Raw genomic sequence first — 16,935 nt, forward strand, 5'->3', positions numbered from 1 at the left:
TTAATTTTTATTTTCTTTATAAATCGTAATTTTTTAGAAAAGGTTTCGACAGTAGTAAAAAATAAAAAAAGAAAAAAAGAAATTGGGGGTGATGTATTTTTCATCCAAAGGAAAAGGCTGCAAAATGATTTTGTTTCCGATAGAAAAATATTTATTTATTTGATGCTTTTTAAACTTTTCTCCCTTTATTTTTCGAAAATGACCAAAAATTTGTAACAGATAAGTTCTTATATGAACTGTTTGTATTACGTAAAAAAGGTGCTGTTACTTCTTTTGTATGTTTAATAATAATTAAATTCTGATTCGAAATTAAAAGTTGGGATAAATATTTATTTTTATTCTTGTTCTCCAATTTGCATCGAAAATTATTCGCTTAAATATTGAACAGTTTAGCTTAATTTCAAGTGTTCATAACATAAAACTCATGAACAGCAGGAAATTACTGAAAAATAAATCTTAGCAGTTTGAGAATCTTAATCTGACTAAATTTCTACATATTTTTTTCAACAAGAAGATAGGTATATTTTGTTTTTGAAATCATTGCCAGATGCTATAAATGTGTCTTTGATATAATTTACAGGCTCTAGCAAATTGAGGAAATATTGGTCTGATGTAGAAAATTACTGCTGGTATACGGGAACGTAGGCTCGTTTAGTTTGTCGACTTAATTTCTTGTAAATTTGTTATCTTGAATAATTCGTAATAAATTAATTAAGTGCCAATGGGGGTTTTGTACAGATTGTTTTTTTATTTCTTAGACGAAAAAATATATAAGTAATAGAAAATCCCTCACCCATTCCCGTCATTTATTTTTAAATTTATTACTGCCTCGCGGGTCAAAAAAGTTTAACTGTCAAAAACGCTGGCTCAGCGCTTTTGTCAATTTCCGTTTTTATTATTTTTTCTTTGCGCTCTTGTTTTCCGTCGAACTACTAACTAGTCTTGCTAGAGAAAATGATTCATATTTAATATGTTGCCTCATGGTTAAAATTTAACCAGCATCAATAAATTTTTCTATCTTACTTTTTAATTCAGTTTTACTTATATTCCATCTTGGGTAGGTTTCATAGATAATGGGATCATTCCATTTACATGTTTTTATGTACTTTTACACATGAAGCGCACCAACACACTCTCAAACAGATGCTGTTCTAAAAAGTTAGCTGTTAATGATGCAGTCGATCAATACAGTCAGGTTTATCTTTAAAAATTTACCTAAATTCTGTCAGCAAAGCAATTACCTAATAGTTACCTTATTTGAGCCTCTAGGAGTTATTTAATGAGCTTTCTTCATTATTGTTCAAATTTCCAGCAGTAACATCTTGTCTTTATTATGGCTTCGCTTGTATAGAACTTTTATTCTTTTTCTCTTGAACGTAGTTTTGAACCACAAGGACAATGATAACGGTATGAATGCCTTTTTACTCGTTTAAGCGCATAAACATTGAAAAAAATGGTATTTTGAAATACGCAATCTACGTTATTTTATCTGCATGATTACATTATTCATTAAGTTATGCTATAAGTTTCTTCTAAGCTTTTGGGTACCCTCCTTTTGCTGTAAAATGGCACTTTTTCATTCACTTATGAAAGAAAGCAATGTGATAAGCATTTTCTGTAAAACTATTCTTTATGGGCACATTGTAGGGGAGAATAGGATACTTGATCCCTAGGGATACATGATCCCATAACCAAAAATGTACAAAAATCATTAAGTAGAAATTTGAAACCTGACAATTATATTAAAGTTATACTTGTACATAAAAACTGGCACCATTTTATTTTTTTCAGCAATTTTGTATTAGCTCAAGAAATGATCGTCTGAATATGACAAGGGAAACTTTTTTTAGGAAAGCATTCCAAAGCTTACATTATCCGTTAAATACAACTTTAAAAAATTTCCGAAGTGTAATGTTAGAGTATAGACAGTTTTTAATAATTGAGACATATTTTTAGTAAATTGAAACTGATTGTTAATAATAGAACAAGTATGTTTGTAAAAATCCATATGACAATATAAACGCAATGAAAACAATATAAATTATTACTTAGTTGACATTAACTTTAAACATTCAAAACCATGTTAACACAATAAAATTAATCATAGTTTGAGTGATAGATTTAAACAATCACTACTGTAAATATGCTAAACAATTGAAATATCAGTTCGCACTTGTAACCCACATAACACCTCAAACATGTAAACATAAACTAACTCTATTGATAAATTATGTTCCGATCAGCCAAACGAGCTTGAACAAGTTGAAATAAATGTCAAATCTTTGTTTGAAAGAAAAAATAAATGATTTTACTATAGTTAGATTTACAACAAAAACGTGAGTTGCCGTTTAATGTTGATTCATTAGAGGATAGAATGCAAAGTTGGATTTCTAGAGTTTGAAATAAGTTTTCTGAAGTGAAAAGGTAATGTGTTTAATCAATCAATTCTTCCTGAAAAATTGACAAAATGTGTTAAGCTGCACACATTCAGTTGGGTTGAGTGGAACGTAAAGAACTACCACAAACGAATTGTTTGCTTTTGACTTTTCAGGTTTTGGAAATATATAAGCTAGGCTTTCTTTTTTATGAGTACACTGATACTTACATTTTTCTTCCTTCTTTTTAAAAATTAATTCAAATGATGAAATTCTTAATTTTATTATTGCAAGACAAGAAGCAAATAAAATGATTTTCGTGCTTGTCATCCTATTTTTTTTTATTTGTTGTAATTTTAGCTTCATTACGCTACTTTAAAAAAAATTGTTAGTTTTATTTTTAAATATAGCATTTTGTTCACAACTGTATTGGATAATAAGTAACTGATCAAAAGCATCATAAGTTCATGAAAGTTGTCTACATTTTTTTTTATAAATGTCTAGTGAAATCTGAAACTTTGTTATTTTGTGTTCACATTATTATAATCTAATAAAGAAAATTAGAAATTGTGTTTTTTTTAGAAACATTATGTAGAAAACTAAAATCCATAAAAAAATTGCCGATCTAATGAAAAGTCTATGTATTTTCTCAGTGGGATCAAGTATATCCCCCATGAAGGGATCATGTATCCCTAGATGTGGGGATACATGATCCCTTTATGAAATTTTTGAAAAAAAATATTTTACCAAAACTATCTGTTTTATTTCAATTAAAAAAATACTGTCAGGTAGAGGAAAAAAATACCTTTCTTCACGTAACTAAAGTGGAAGAAGGGGTGGGAGACACCTCAGTAAATAAACCACTTTTTTTTTTTTTTGAGCAATCACGATTGCTTATTGTTCTCATTTGACAGTTCTTGACGTTGCGGTTCCTTTTTCAGCTTGGACCAGCAGCACCACCGCCCACCGGTGCGGCGGCACGGCTGCTCTGGTTGTGAGCACTGTCCCCCGGAATCCACTTCTGCTGGGTGGTGGCGTTCATATACTACACACGCATGCTCATACACCCTCGCCTACACGCGCGCGCCTTTGCACACATACACAGGCCTACAGGCACACACTTAAGCCTACACACACACAACTATACACACATAACCACCCAGGAGGAGGGAGTTGCTTGGGGGGGGGAGCCATTTCTAGAAACAATAACTCTAATTAGTAGGGTGTTGACGCAACTCGTGATTGCGAAAAACATAATTTGAATTCAAAGTTTCAGAATTCAAATTAGAGTTGATTGGAGGAAGAGGGTCACAGGTTTTTTTCTTTTTTTTTTCAGTTTTAAATATATAGGTTTCAAAAGATTTTTGTCGGTTGCACTGGCAGTAGTAATTTTTTCCATACAATTACAAAAGGAAAACGACATGAAATTGTTGTGTTGGAGCACTTATTAGGGGTGTTCATTCACTGGGTTGCTAAACTTGTTCCGTTTCAACCTCCCCCCCCCCCCCACATACACATACACACCTCAAGAAAACTTGACGCAGAATCATAAAAGCTCTCCATCTTTAAAGAACATGAAATTGCGTCTAAGTGTTCAATCACTGGTCGGTTTCTCTTACTTTGTTTTCACGCATTATTGAATGATGCAAAATACAGATCATATTGACAACAAAAGAACTGAAACTTACTAACGATATTAAAAACTGATGTTCTGCGAAAGTAAACTGGATCCACTTAACTTGCAATTGTAGATCTTGTAATGCTAACAAAGTGACTCTTAGGGCTTTTAGTAAGTATCAGTGATATACTTACTAAAATCTAAAGAGCTAAAATGTGGTTTTATAAAGATATTAAAGTGAGATAAAGTAGATTTTAAGAGAAATGACCTCAAAGGCCATACTTACATTTTTAGTCATTATTCTTTCATACGATAAAATTTATTAATTCGTACGCACTAATTATTAATTTTTAGCTATTTACTTTCGATTTTTTTTAAGGATTTTACAATTTCATAACAGAGAAATATCATTTAATAATCGTAATGTGTAAACAGAACAACTATGTATGCGATGTATCTATGGGGCTGTAAATAGTAGCTTTCATTTCTAAATCGTTTATATGAAAATCAAGTATCGTTTTTACTCAAAAAAAAATTGTCTTGAGGTACTAATTTTAATGGTTTGAAAGGTATATATTTGAAAAAAATTAGAGCCTAAGACAGGCGCAAAAGAAAGAGAGAGAGAGAATAAAATAGAGCAATAATACTGATTTTTAAAAACAGATATTGATATACGATAAAGAAGGCTAGTTTAGTTCTGGACAAGCTTATAGTTAGAATAACACGATTTAATGTTTCATTCGAATTTCATGTTCATTGCATTTGTTTTCTCAAAACTTTCGCAATCAGTTCTGATGTAAATATATTATAATCCAACGATATATCTTTAAAAAACTTTGTTTGTTTTTCAAGGATACTGTTATAAAAGTTCCTGAAATTTTACGGTAAAGTTACCGGCATTCATGTTGCCAGTAACTATTACTGTAAAATCCTGTTTTACCGTAGAATTTTACGGTAGAATAAACGGAAGTTAAAAAACTCGAAATCCGAACTGCGGGCTCGCTCTCGGGACCTTCGAAACGGCCGGCAGGCGGCTTTGCTGCCCACCATACGAGTTGGGACGCTTCGAGTAAGGAAAATACGGTGTTATATGCTTTGCACTGTAAGTCACGTGGTGTATAAATTGGCGCTGCAATCGTTTATTTTCTTCGGTACAATTTGCTGCAAATTTTGTTCTGTATTGTAAACACTACATTTTACAGTAATTTTTCCCATAAAAGTTTCCTGAATTTTTAACAGTGGAGTAAAAATACTCCTTGACATTTTTAGAGAAATTCATTTTTTAGGAGTGTCATATATGAAAACCATTCTGGGAAAAACGAAACTTTTGTGGACAAAGAGAAAAAAAAATGAGTACTAGTCTGTTTTTAACATATAAAATGTTCAGCACTTTGTATTAAAAAATAACGAAGCACTCATATGTTACATTTCAAAAGTCCCGATTGCTTTTTTTTTTTTTTTTTCATTTCCTATTATGCTTGAATTTTATATAAAATCAAATCAGGAAAATAAAACAGACTTTTTTCTTTTTAGCACATTCCCGATTTTCTATGCATGAAATACATATGTGAAGGGATTTAAGTACCTACGATAGTAATGTATAGTACGTCAAACACAGGCCAAAACTACAACATCACTTTCGTTATAAAAATCTATGCTAAAATCAACATGCTAGTTCTGAGATTAGTGTACAGTTTTCAGGAAATATACTTTGACGTAAATAAAATCAACGGTGAACAAACATGTAAAAACTGAACGTATTTCACGTTTAACGTTCAATGATGTAGTCCAATTCTGAGGTCAAGTATGTATATCTTCTCACCTATGGTTATGAAAAAAGAGTTACTTGATTCAGAATCTCTTATAATGTGTGTGTATTATGTATATACGTGCGTATTTATTTTATTACATACTTATGTGTGAGTATTACAGAAAATTACTAATATTTCCATCAGGACTGAAAATGGATTGATTTTGATTTCTGCATAATTTCTCCAACAACGATGTATCTTTCGAATAAGTGACCATATCGCACATCCAATTCAATACCACTATAAGCGCAAGTTTTCAACTTTTGATGCGGTATTTTAATGATAACTGTTGGATATTGAAAGTAAATAGAATTAAACTTAATAAATATTATATAAATTAAACATTATCACGTTTAATTTTATTTCATGTCGAAGTCCAACGTGTTAGCACGGTAATACCGCCATAGTATAAAAAATTAAAAATTTGCACCGATTAAATTAGATGTATGTTAGGAACCGTTTTCAGACAGTTTGTCGCATTATCCCCGCACATACTTGTGGGAGGATGGAATGTTCTTTTTCATGAAGTCACAGAATTGGACACTGGGAGTATTTCAACTCAAAGTTGTTGGATATAATTGTTAAAGCATTTTCATACCAATAATTATAATCACAAGAATTTTCGCATGATTATTGAATGTGATTTTTATGTTTGCTTGACCCTAATACTCCCGTAGAGAGGAATTTCCCCTCACGAATGATTTGTGGAAAAGTAAAAAAGAACATTTGCAAATCGCAGTCCATAAAGCAATGCATGTTGATTCTAAAAGTAAACTGTATGAAAATTCGGGAAAAATTTCATTCTTTTTTAAAATTAGCAACAAATATGACTTAAAAAATAAATAAATAACAGCTATGCCTAAAAAATATGACACTGGACCAGTTTATATTTTAAATGTCTTATTTCTGTTCTTTTCTGTAACATGCACAAAAATTAGAAAAAAAAAAAAACATTTTCAGTGCACATGCCTAAATTGTTAAATACACCCTAACCCCTAACCACTTTTGTGCGATCCTTTTTTTTGTGCTTTTTTTATGAGGAATTTTTTTATGCGATTTTTTATGTGGTCTCTATCTACCGCACAAAAAAAGGTTTGAGAGTACCAGTTATTGATATGAAAAAAACAATTGGTCACCTTAATTATGAATATTAGTGTAGGAGGGACAAGTTCAAAAAAAAAAAAGTTTGAAGATTGTTCCATTACTTGTTTTAAAATGTTTTCCAGTGCCATTTGTAGTATCAACGAAACTACTCAATGAATTGGTCGTCAGAAACAAAAGGGGTTTCCACTTTGCACGCACCTGTGGATTCAACAAGTAATCCTTTTTACGATACGTGTACATAAAGGATTCCACTCGTCGGTGAACGATCAGTTTTTCGGCATGGATGAGCAACAATTGTGTTTCAGTTGGAAAGCCTAGATGAATAGCAGTAGAAAAAAAGGAGGGGATTTAGGGCTCAAATATCCGTTTCAAGGACAAAATGTTATTTGGATTATCCCGTCCCGTCCAAGAGCATTTCCCGTTCAAATGTAATGTAGGGATTTCAAATAGAGATTAAAATTTCATTGATTCTGCTTTAGGAGACAAATCTATCACACATAACCTGGAGTACTCAATTCTTCTAGAACTACTTGTAAGTGCAATTTATTGATTAATCCCTTTTCACTGATATTATTAACAAATAAAACTCTTCGTTTCTTGTCAAATGGCAACTCTAGTGTCAAATTATTACTTCTTCTCTTAGCTATAGTCTATCGAGAAATATTTCCGGTGAAATTCATTTTGGATAAATGAGTGTTTTCTTCTTCCCAAATCAAACAAGACTCACCTTTTTTCCCATGATGCAGAACGAATGTTAGGATTGGAGAGGGCAACTTAAAATTAAGAATGCTCATTTTTTACATATTTAAATATATTACAATATAATACATTTTAATACTATATAATATAATATAATGCAATACAATACAATGTAATATATTATATTTTATTATAATATAATATATTATAGTTTAACATAATGTAATATAGTACAATAATCACTTTTACATAGGGTTGAATGGGGTAAGTGGAGCCCTTTTTGAGAATAGTTCGATTTTGAAACCTTATACAAAAGTTTTGGAACAAAAAAAAAAAATAAAATAAAACTTATTGTCTTTTTTTAGCTTGGAAATTATTAATAAACAAAAGTTCATCATTATTTTCTAAAATTTTCTTTCTTTGAATATTCTTAACGACTAAATTTTTAAAAAATCGTTTGGATGTCCCCCTTACCCCATAGTAAGGGGAAAATGGGTCACCCCCCCTTTTATTTAAATTTAAATGGAGCACATCTAAAAAGGGTGTAAAGGGGTCTTACATGATGAAGTATGTAAATTTTTAGTGGGAATCCTTTCTTTGTAAATGCATCCATTTATGGGATATTTCATGTCTTTTAAATCTATATCACGGAAAATTTTAAAACGAAAAACAAAACAATTTCATTTGTGAAATTTAATGAAAGGCTATAGGGATATATTTTACTTTAACATATAAAGGCGTGTTTAATGAATGTACTGCAGTTGTTTAAGATCAATTTGAATAAATTTGAAAAAACTATTAGTCGAAAAAGAAACTGGAAACACTAATTGACAGCGTCTATGTAAAGTTAGCTAAGGAAAAACCATTATCGTTTCATCCTCAGCAATTATTTCACCATCATCTGCACTAATAGAATAAAAAGTCACTATTTCTATTCATTCTTGCAAGTGCAACAGTATTTTTAAATTTGTATCATCAACTTCCAACATTAGACCTACTTAAATCTTAATGATTTTCTTTCATGTATGTTTCACGAATACATAATCACCAGCTTTAGCAGTTTTTGTAGCTGAACTATCAATTCTTTCTTAGTCATCATAGCTGTCTTGTATTTCTCCAATACAAATATTTAATCATAGTTGTTTTTGATTTTTAAATCCCCGTTATTATAGGGGGACCCACTTACCCCGGTACGGGGTAAGTGGAGCCCCTCCTCTTAAACACTTATTAATAATATTTTATGCAAAAAATTCTTGTTACCGTATGAACTTTAAGTTAAACTATACGTGAATAGTTAATTATCATAAAAAAATTATAAAAACTAACCTGGAAACACTTCTTTGAAACATGTTGCTTGAACTCGCAAAAATTTTATTCATAAGTTTTTTTTTTTTTTTTTTTACTGAGTGCTATGACCTAGAAAAAAATTTCCCGAATCCCAAATATGTGCAAAATCAATCACTGTGATGAAATTTAACATCTGTGCAAAAAAGTTTGCTAGTAAATGTGTGTGCGTGCGAAATAATATTTCGATCACTGAATTTGTGCCCCAGTCAAGTAAAACGGGAATCATATGAAAAACATAGCATTTACTTCGTTACTATGATTAGACTCACCAAAAACGTGAGGTACATAATTACAAATCGGCTCCAAATTAATGACTTACTGTACATTAAAAATGGGTTTAAAATCCAGCCATGATTAAGGCCGGGGCCAAATGAGAAAACGCCCTGGGATCCTCAAGTTTTAAGGCCCCTAAATCTTTTAATGTTACATGAATGGGATAGAATCTCTTTTTATTAGGTTTTACGTGTTACATTCATAAAAACAAAAGATGTTTTTTGTTTCTTTTTCTCAAATTTCCCTATTATTTGTGCTTTGACTAAACGTTCAATATGCCAGGGTTGCGGAATCGGAAGGAAAATGACCGGCTCCGACTCCAGAAATTTTAGAACCTTCGACAACGACTCCTTTACCGCAAAATCTGTCCGAATCTGATTCAGCAAGCATTGGCAGAGTTGCGGACTTAGAGAAAAAAGGACCAATTCCGACTCCAACTCCTTTACCCAAAAATCAGTCCGACTCCGACTACAAAACCCTGATATTTACGCCAAAATTAAACAAAAAATAGTTCAGTTCTGTAAAGGATGCAAAAATAAACAAACTTATGTTACGTCATGGTTCAATACCATGACATTAAACTTCCTCTGACGAAGTGGATACGATTCACAAATACATTTATGTTATTAGTTTTTATTGACAGATTTGATCGCTATCATAATTTTATTTCACTGTTGACAACATAACTTCACATAATTCGCTGCAGTGGGTCAACGCTTCTTCAGTAGCCAAACGTTCATCACCAATCGCTGCTTGGCATGCAATGTCAAAGTCGCAAGTTGTAAATCCGTCGCGAAGGGTTATCAGAGTCTGAAAGGTCAACTACTACTTCGGACGGTCGTTCCCTATCGAAAGGATAAATCTCAAACTCAGTTTACGATAAGGGAATTTTCTGCCAAAAAAGACCGACCAGTGGGAAATGCACACACATATTGTTTAAACTCTTATCACCATGAAGAAACAAATTGTAGGCAACACCATGCTTGATCGACAGCTCAAATCGCTCAGTGTGAAGTTATTCGGGGGTCTTTTTGAGACATAAGGGAAATTACGAAGAGGCGAAGAATCTAGTTCGCTTAACATGCTGCCGTGTTATGGAATACAGCCGATGAAGGTATGTACTGTTTAAAGATGGCAATTAATTGTTAATAAGCACGGTGTAAAATCTGTACCTCATAGCCAGAGAAACGTACGTCATATATGATAATTTTTCAGTACAGAGAGGGAAAAACTTTTTTCTGGCCCATGCAAATGATGGGAGGAGTGCTCTTTTAACCCTGGTCAGAAATTCTAGTATTTTAAAAAAGAATTACGTTCACATGGCTCGATGCGGAATAGCTAGACTTCTACATACAAAGCACTAATAAACTGAAAATCGCAATTTTTGGACTTACATCCTTTTGGTTTTGAGCTACAGAAACTACCCATGCGAGATTTGATGAAGAAGCTTGGCTTTTGTTAAGGTTCATGAAGGAACTGAAACATTAAATTACGAAGATGGGTGTTTCGAATTTGTCAACTGTCGTTTCATTTAAAATTGTTTAATAGGATGTCGATTATAACCCATTTTCTTGCAACAATTTTTTTTTTACTCTTTTAACGCAAAAATTAAGGAAAATATTGTGCATTTATTTCGTTGAAAAAGTGCTGGAATAGTTAACCCTTTTTAACCATCTGCACACGAAACAGAAAAACAGAAGTTATGTTTACAGAAACAAATATCTTTGCTGGAGTATTTGATAAAACATTCAGGGGACAAACATACTTTTTGAAATTTTCATATATATGTTACAAACTTTTACATACAAACTAGTTTTCGTTTGTACTTTCGGAGGTATTGAACATTTTTTCTTTTTTCAAAATTTGTGCCGATAAACCGTTTTAGAAGCATTACGTGCTTCAGCCGAAGGTCCGGATTGAAGGTTTTGAATTGCATTCATATTTTGTACTTCATTCCATCTTTCCCATAATTCTTTGGAATTTCGTTTCCTCCAAAATCTTATGACGTCGTATGAAATGAAATGAATGTAAAATTTCTTACATTTGTCCATTAAAAGTTGTTTTTTTACTATTCACATTAATTTTATGCAGTGAATTGAATTTATTTCATGAGTTTACTTCAAACAAAATGTGTATCTGCATAAAAATGACGTACATCAGAGTAGTGAATATCGAAACCTTTTAAGCATTTGTAATGCAAAAATGGATAGTACAACAGAAAATTCATAAAATAAACCAATATTAATTAAAAATATATATATCAGTAAATAGCAGCATGAAACGCGTTTCTCAAATTTGTGTTTCCTGCCAAAAACCAGTGTTCCAGTGTAGGGGGGAAAGTGATCGGCTCCGACTGCTGCAGTCAGATGCCTTCAAATTTGACTCCTGACTCCTACTCCGACACCTTAAAAAATATGATTAGAGCCATTTCATTTGAAATTAGGCTGGCAGCTCTGAAGAGTGTCACATACTTATCACCGATATTTTCTTTTCAAATTTCAGTAGTTGCAACTAATGGATCTAGGGCATATGAAACATTTCGAAAAATGTTCAAATTTTTTTCTCTCCTTTCAAAATTAATTCCAAATCAGAAATTTTCAGCAAATCAGCGAAACACTCATTTTGAAATGGTTACAGTGTCAAAAGTATTTAACAGATCAGATCAAATTTTTTCTGGTTATAGCTATTATGCTTTAGAATAGCATTATATCAAGACATACTTTTTAACAATCTTTTTTGGCTTTATTGAATAAAGTTCTTTTTTAGGGGGGGGGGGTGAGGATGAAAATTTGCTTGCTTTATAACTTCCTCACATGAGAGTTTTTTGTCATATTTTATCATCATACTTGTACCTAAGATGCATACATCCTAAGAAATAAAATTTGAAAAGTAAGATTTTTTTTAATAACTGTGATTTTTGTGTTCGATTTTGTGCAAAAAATGTGTTCTTGCTTTTGAGATTTTAAAGTTAGTTTATCGCAATGATGTATGTGTAAAATGATAAAAACAATTTTATTAGTTGAAAATGTAACCTATTAATTATATATATACTTAATTATAATGCATTGCCTCAGTAACAGTTAAAATTTCTTTTTTTTCCTTTTGAAAAGTATTATTGTCCTTTTTTTCCCTTTTACACGCTGTGTCATATCTTCGATTTCTTCGAGGCGGGAGAGAAAGACTTCAAACTGCATCCCTTACCCATTTTCCTTCAATGCTTCCTTCAAGACTCAAATTTTAATTTTACAATGGTGGCAGAAATAAAAACGGAAACACAATGAGTTCATAAAACGTAACGTTAAGAAAATTCTTAAGAAATTCATTCTGTGAAATATAATGCTTTAGAGGGGAGATAAATGCCAAAAGTTGCTTCTTGAAAACGCAAGTTTAGGCTGTGTGGTAACGCCAAAGGACAATAGCCAAAGGTCTGAACATATAATTTTTCTCGTGCTGTTAAGAAAAGAGAGTGGGAGAAGGAGGTCACCGAAGAAATTTTTAAACTGATGTCAAAAATCGTAATTTTAAACAAGTTCTGTTAACGTAAAGTAAAAAGTGGGTTGTAACTCCTATCAAAACTTTTTCAAAACTGTAATAAAATTTAGGCAATCTCAGTGACGTAAAAGGAGACGAGGGCTCCTCCCGGAAATTTTCAGAAATAAAAATTTTAAAAATGCAATTTTAGACAATTTTTGGTGACGTTAAGAAAATACGGAAGGTTCAGGGGATCTAAGAGGAAATCTTTCAACGTTGGATTCTGAAAGGCAGTGGCGGATCCAGCCGATTGTTTTGGGAGGGGCCATCCGAAATTTTTGAACAAACTCCCCAGGGCCGAATTTAGCTTCATGCCACCCCTAGACAAATTTGAAATCTGCCACCCCCTCCCCCTAAAGAAGCAAAATATCCTTGACTCAAAAAAACGCAAAAAAGTGTTCCCTAGATTCAAACTGTCCAATTTATGAAGAAATGATCGCGTTTCACATTCTGAGGCTCCCCGATGAAGTGATCACAATGATCTCCCAAAAAAAATTTTTTTTTCGGCAAATTTTGCTGACGATTCGGCAAATACCGTGATTAAAAAACATTTGACTTTCTTAAGATGTGTGAAAGTAATCATTATTAAATTACAGGAAAAAATTGTCTCTGGAAAATGAAAGAATGCTAATTTTTTACTTTCAAGAATAACAATTTAATTCAAAGAATGTATATTATAATAGCAAATTTGCCACCCTTGAAAAGCTTGCCGCCGTAGGCAGCTGCCTACTCTGCCTATTGGGAAATTGGGCCCTGATAACTCCCCAGAAATTTTATTAAAATGAAGTTTTAAAAACTCAATTTTCGGGGTATTGAGACATTAGGTGAGGGGGTGGATTTAGGAATCTCCCTCGAAAATGTTTCAAAATTTAAATTTCCGAGTAATTTTTCAAAATTAGAAAACTAAAAACGCATTTTGTCTATTTTTGATGATGTACGGATAAAGGTCAGGTTTCGGGCGCTGGCCCCAAAATACTTTTTGAAAATAAAGCTTAGAAAACAAAATATTCTGTCATTATACATTGAGAAGTTAGAAAAGGAGGGTTGCTCTTCTAGTTCTTCAGTTGTCCAGCCTAAAAATGCACCTTTAGGTAATGTTTGCTTACATTTAAGGAAGTGTGAAGGTGCTTATAATCCTTTCTTCCTGGAAATATTTTGCCTTTGAGGCTCTAAAAATTCGATTTTTAACTATATTTATACATATTTTAGAAAGGGATGGAAAATTCGTGAGCTCCTCCAAAAACCTCCTTTTAAAGCTATCATCACGATATAAACTAGGAAGGGAGGGGGTCCTATCAAAATTCGTTTGTAATTGAAGTCCCCAAAAAAATTCATTCAAGTTTCTTTTAAGCAAGTTAAGTGATAACGGCTGGAAAAGCTAGTTTCCGTTGACATTTTTTCCAAATAAAAGACTTAAAATGCAATTTTTTGCTACATTTCAAGGCATTTGTGAAAGGGCATGTGAAAAGGGGGTTCTCCTCCTAGTTTTGAAATAAAGCCATAAGAACGAAAATTTAGGCTCTCTTTGGTCTTGTGAACAATAGGTATACTCTGAGAACCGCAGCATTTAGAGATCGTCCTAGTGTTTGTAGTGGGAATCAAGAAATGATGTAAAAGATGGAGAAAAATTTCGGAAATAAAAGTTTTGTTTTGAGGATAAGGATATAAGTTATTTCCCAATTAAGGTCTATACTTCTTTTTCAGTAAAATACATGTGTTAAATTTTATCTTCTCATAATACTTTTTTCTTTTTTTTTCCTTAAAAAAATTCCTACAATCACAAGGCTTTGGGAGGGGCCATGGCCCCCCTCCAGATCCGCCCCTGCTGAAAGGCGCAACTATAGGCTAGATTTGGTGACGTTTGAGAATTTGGCGGGTCTCCTTCCAAAGTTTTTTGATATTAATACTTTAAAAAACGAAATTCTAAGGCATCTTTGAGGAATATTCATCAAATGACTAACGTTTAGGTTCTCCCTCTGTAAACCTTACTAAATATATAATGCAATCATATTTAAAAAAGACAAAGGAAAGGGATGAGAAGTTATTCACCAGAAACTATTTGGATACCTGCTGGAAATTTTTCGAAATTGAAGTCCTCAAATGCATTTTTCAGTTATATTTGATAATATTAAGAAGGGGCGTGAGAAACGGGAGCTCTAGACTGAAATTTTTCCAAAATTAAAGGTCTAACAACGCAACTGTAAGCTGTTTTTAATCTCGTCAAGGGGTTAATGACCCCTCTTGGACTTTCGGATCTGCGTTTTTGAACCACACTTTCTGAGTTCTTACTAAAATCAAGTTTATGTTTAAAAATATTCAATAACTACGCCCAGGGCTGGATTCATACTTATCGAGGCCCTAAGTTATTTCAGGTATGGGGTCCCTTTTGTAGTCCAAACAACGTTTCTCTCGGTGGTGTAAGAGGCAAATTTTATTTCTTCTTTTTTTTTTTCCCTTTACTATGTTTATCTCTTTCCTCTGATACATACATCAATACTATTACTTTTTTTGATCGTTTTTTACCTAATGTCCTTTTCTAATGGGGCGCGTTCGTTCATGCCCGAATTTAAAAAAAAAAAAAAAGAAGGAAAACTTCAGCTTATGTGTGTAGTTTTACTCTAAGAGAAGAAGATAAAATCCGAAAAAACGTAGAGGAGGTGGAGCGAAGTGAAATGTGTGAGAAAGCTTACATTTTTCACTGAAAAAATTAGAAAATTATTTTGAAAATTACAGTACATGAATAATACGTATTTTAAGTAAAATTTGTGTTAAAATGTTATTTTTCATTTTTTGAAGTAAATTTGTACCTTTAAAAAAAGTGATAAATAAAATACATTTCTAATTAAACTTTAGATCATTAAAAAATTTTCTTATTTAAGAAATAAATAAATAAAAATATAAGTGATCTAATTAATTAATGAATTATCCACTTAATTAGTGAGTTAAGGAAAAAATTACCGAATTAATGGGTGAATGAAAGAATTTAAATGAGCTAATGAATAAGAACATGAATGATTTAATAAATTAATGAGTAAATAAATAGACTAGTTCATTTGTCCTCACGTGCACATGAGAAATTGTACCTACTAAAAATTTAAAATAAAAAAATCCTAATATTTAATAAGTAAATACTGTTACGGATTCGGTGCGACTTCCACTTTCTTGAAATGAAGACACAGTTCTTGATAAAAGCACAGGAAATTTATTTACACTATGTACAGGAAAGATCTTCAACAACTGCTAAATTATTCATCAGCAATTAAGCAATTATCACACAACACCGTAAACTCAACGTTTACACACGTATTTACTTCCAAATACGAAAACAACACAGCGAAATGCCTCGCTATAAACAGAGCAAAAATCTTCCCCCCCCCCCAGTTCGAAATATCAATCGAAACTCCCTGTTTATCCATCGCTAACGGCTTAAATACACCGAAAAGAAATTTCTCAAATATTCCACACGCTTCTGTAAAGTAGTAGACCGTTATCAATGAAAAGAAAGAAAATAGGGGTCGTATATTTTAGCCGAATGAAAAAGGGGTTGTATATTCATTACGGGAAACTATTTACAGGTTACGTTCCTACAATAATTACTATTTACAGGATTTGTAACATTGCCCCCTTCCTAAGGACTGCACGTCCCGGGCAGTACAATCCCCAGAAAGGGTGCCAAACTTCTATCACAAGTTTACAAATATACACATTAATTAATAACTAACAGATACAGAAAACACAATAATAACAAGAAATATTACTAAGCATTAAAAGCAAAAATTATCTACAACTTTTATGTTATCAACCATGGTTGTTTACGTAATACTCATGAACTATGGCCATAGTATGGGGCTAACCGATCATAATGTACAACCCTAGGTTTTGAATTAGGTGATTTTTGGATCCTCACTACGACGTCATTTAGTCGGTTAAGGACTTTGTAGGGTCCATCCCAATGCGACTGCAATTTGGGTGACAGACCTTTCCGTCGGATGGGATTCCATAACCAAACCTTGTCGCCTTCGTTGAATTCATGTCCAGTAGACCTTGTGTCGTATCTGGTCTTCATCTTCTCCGCCGCGATGTTGGTTCGCTCTCGTGCGAAGTTATGAACGTCTTCCAACCGGGCCTGGAGATCCTGGATGTACTCCTCAGGCGATGAAGGCGCATCCGGAGGACG

Source organism: Uloborus diversus, chromosome 1 (genome assembly GCF_026930045.1).
Source record: "Uloborus diversus isolate 005 chromosome 1, Udiv.v.3.1, whole genome shotgun sequence".
NCBI lineage: Eukaryota > Metazoa > Arthropoda > Arachnida > Araneae > Uloboridae > Uloborus > Uloborus diversus.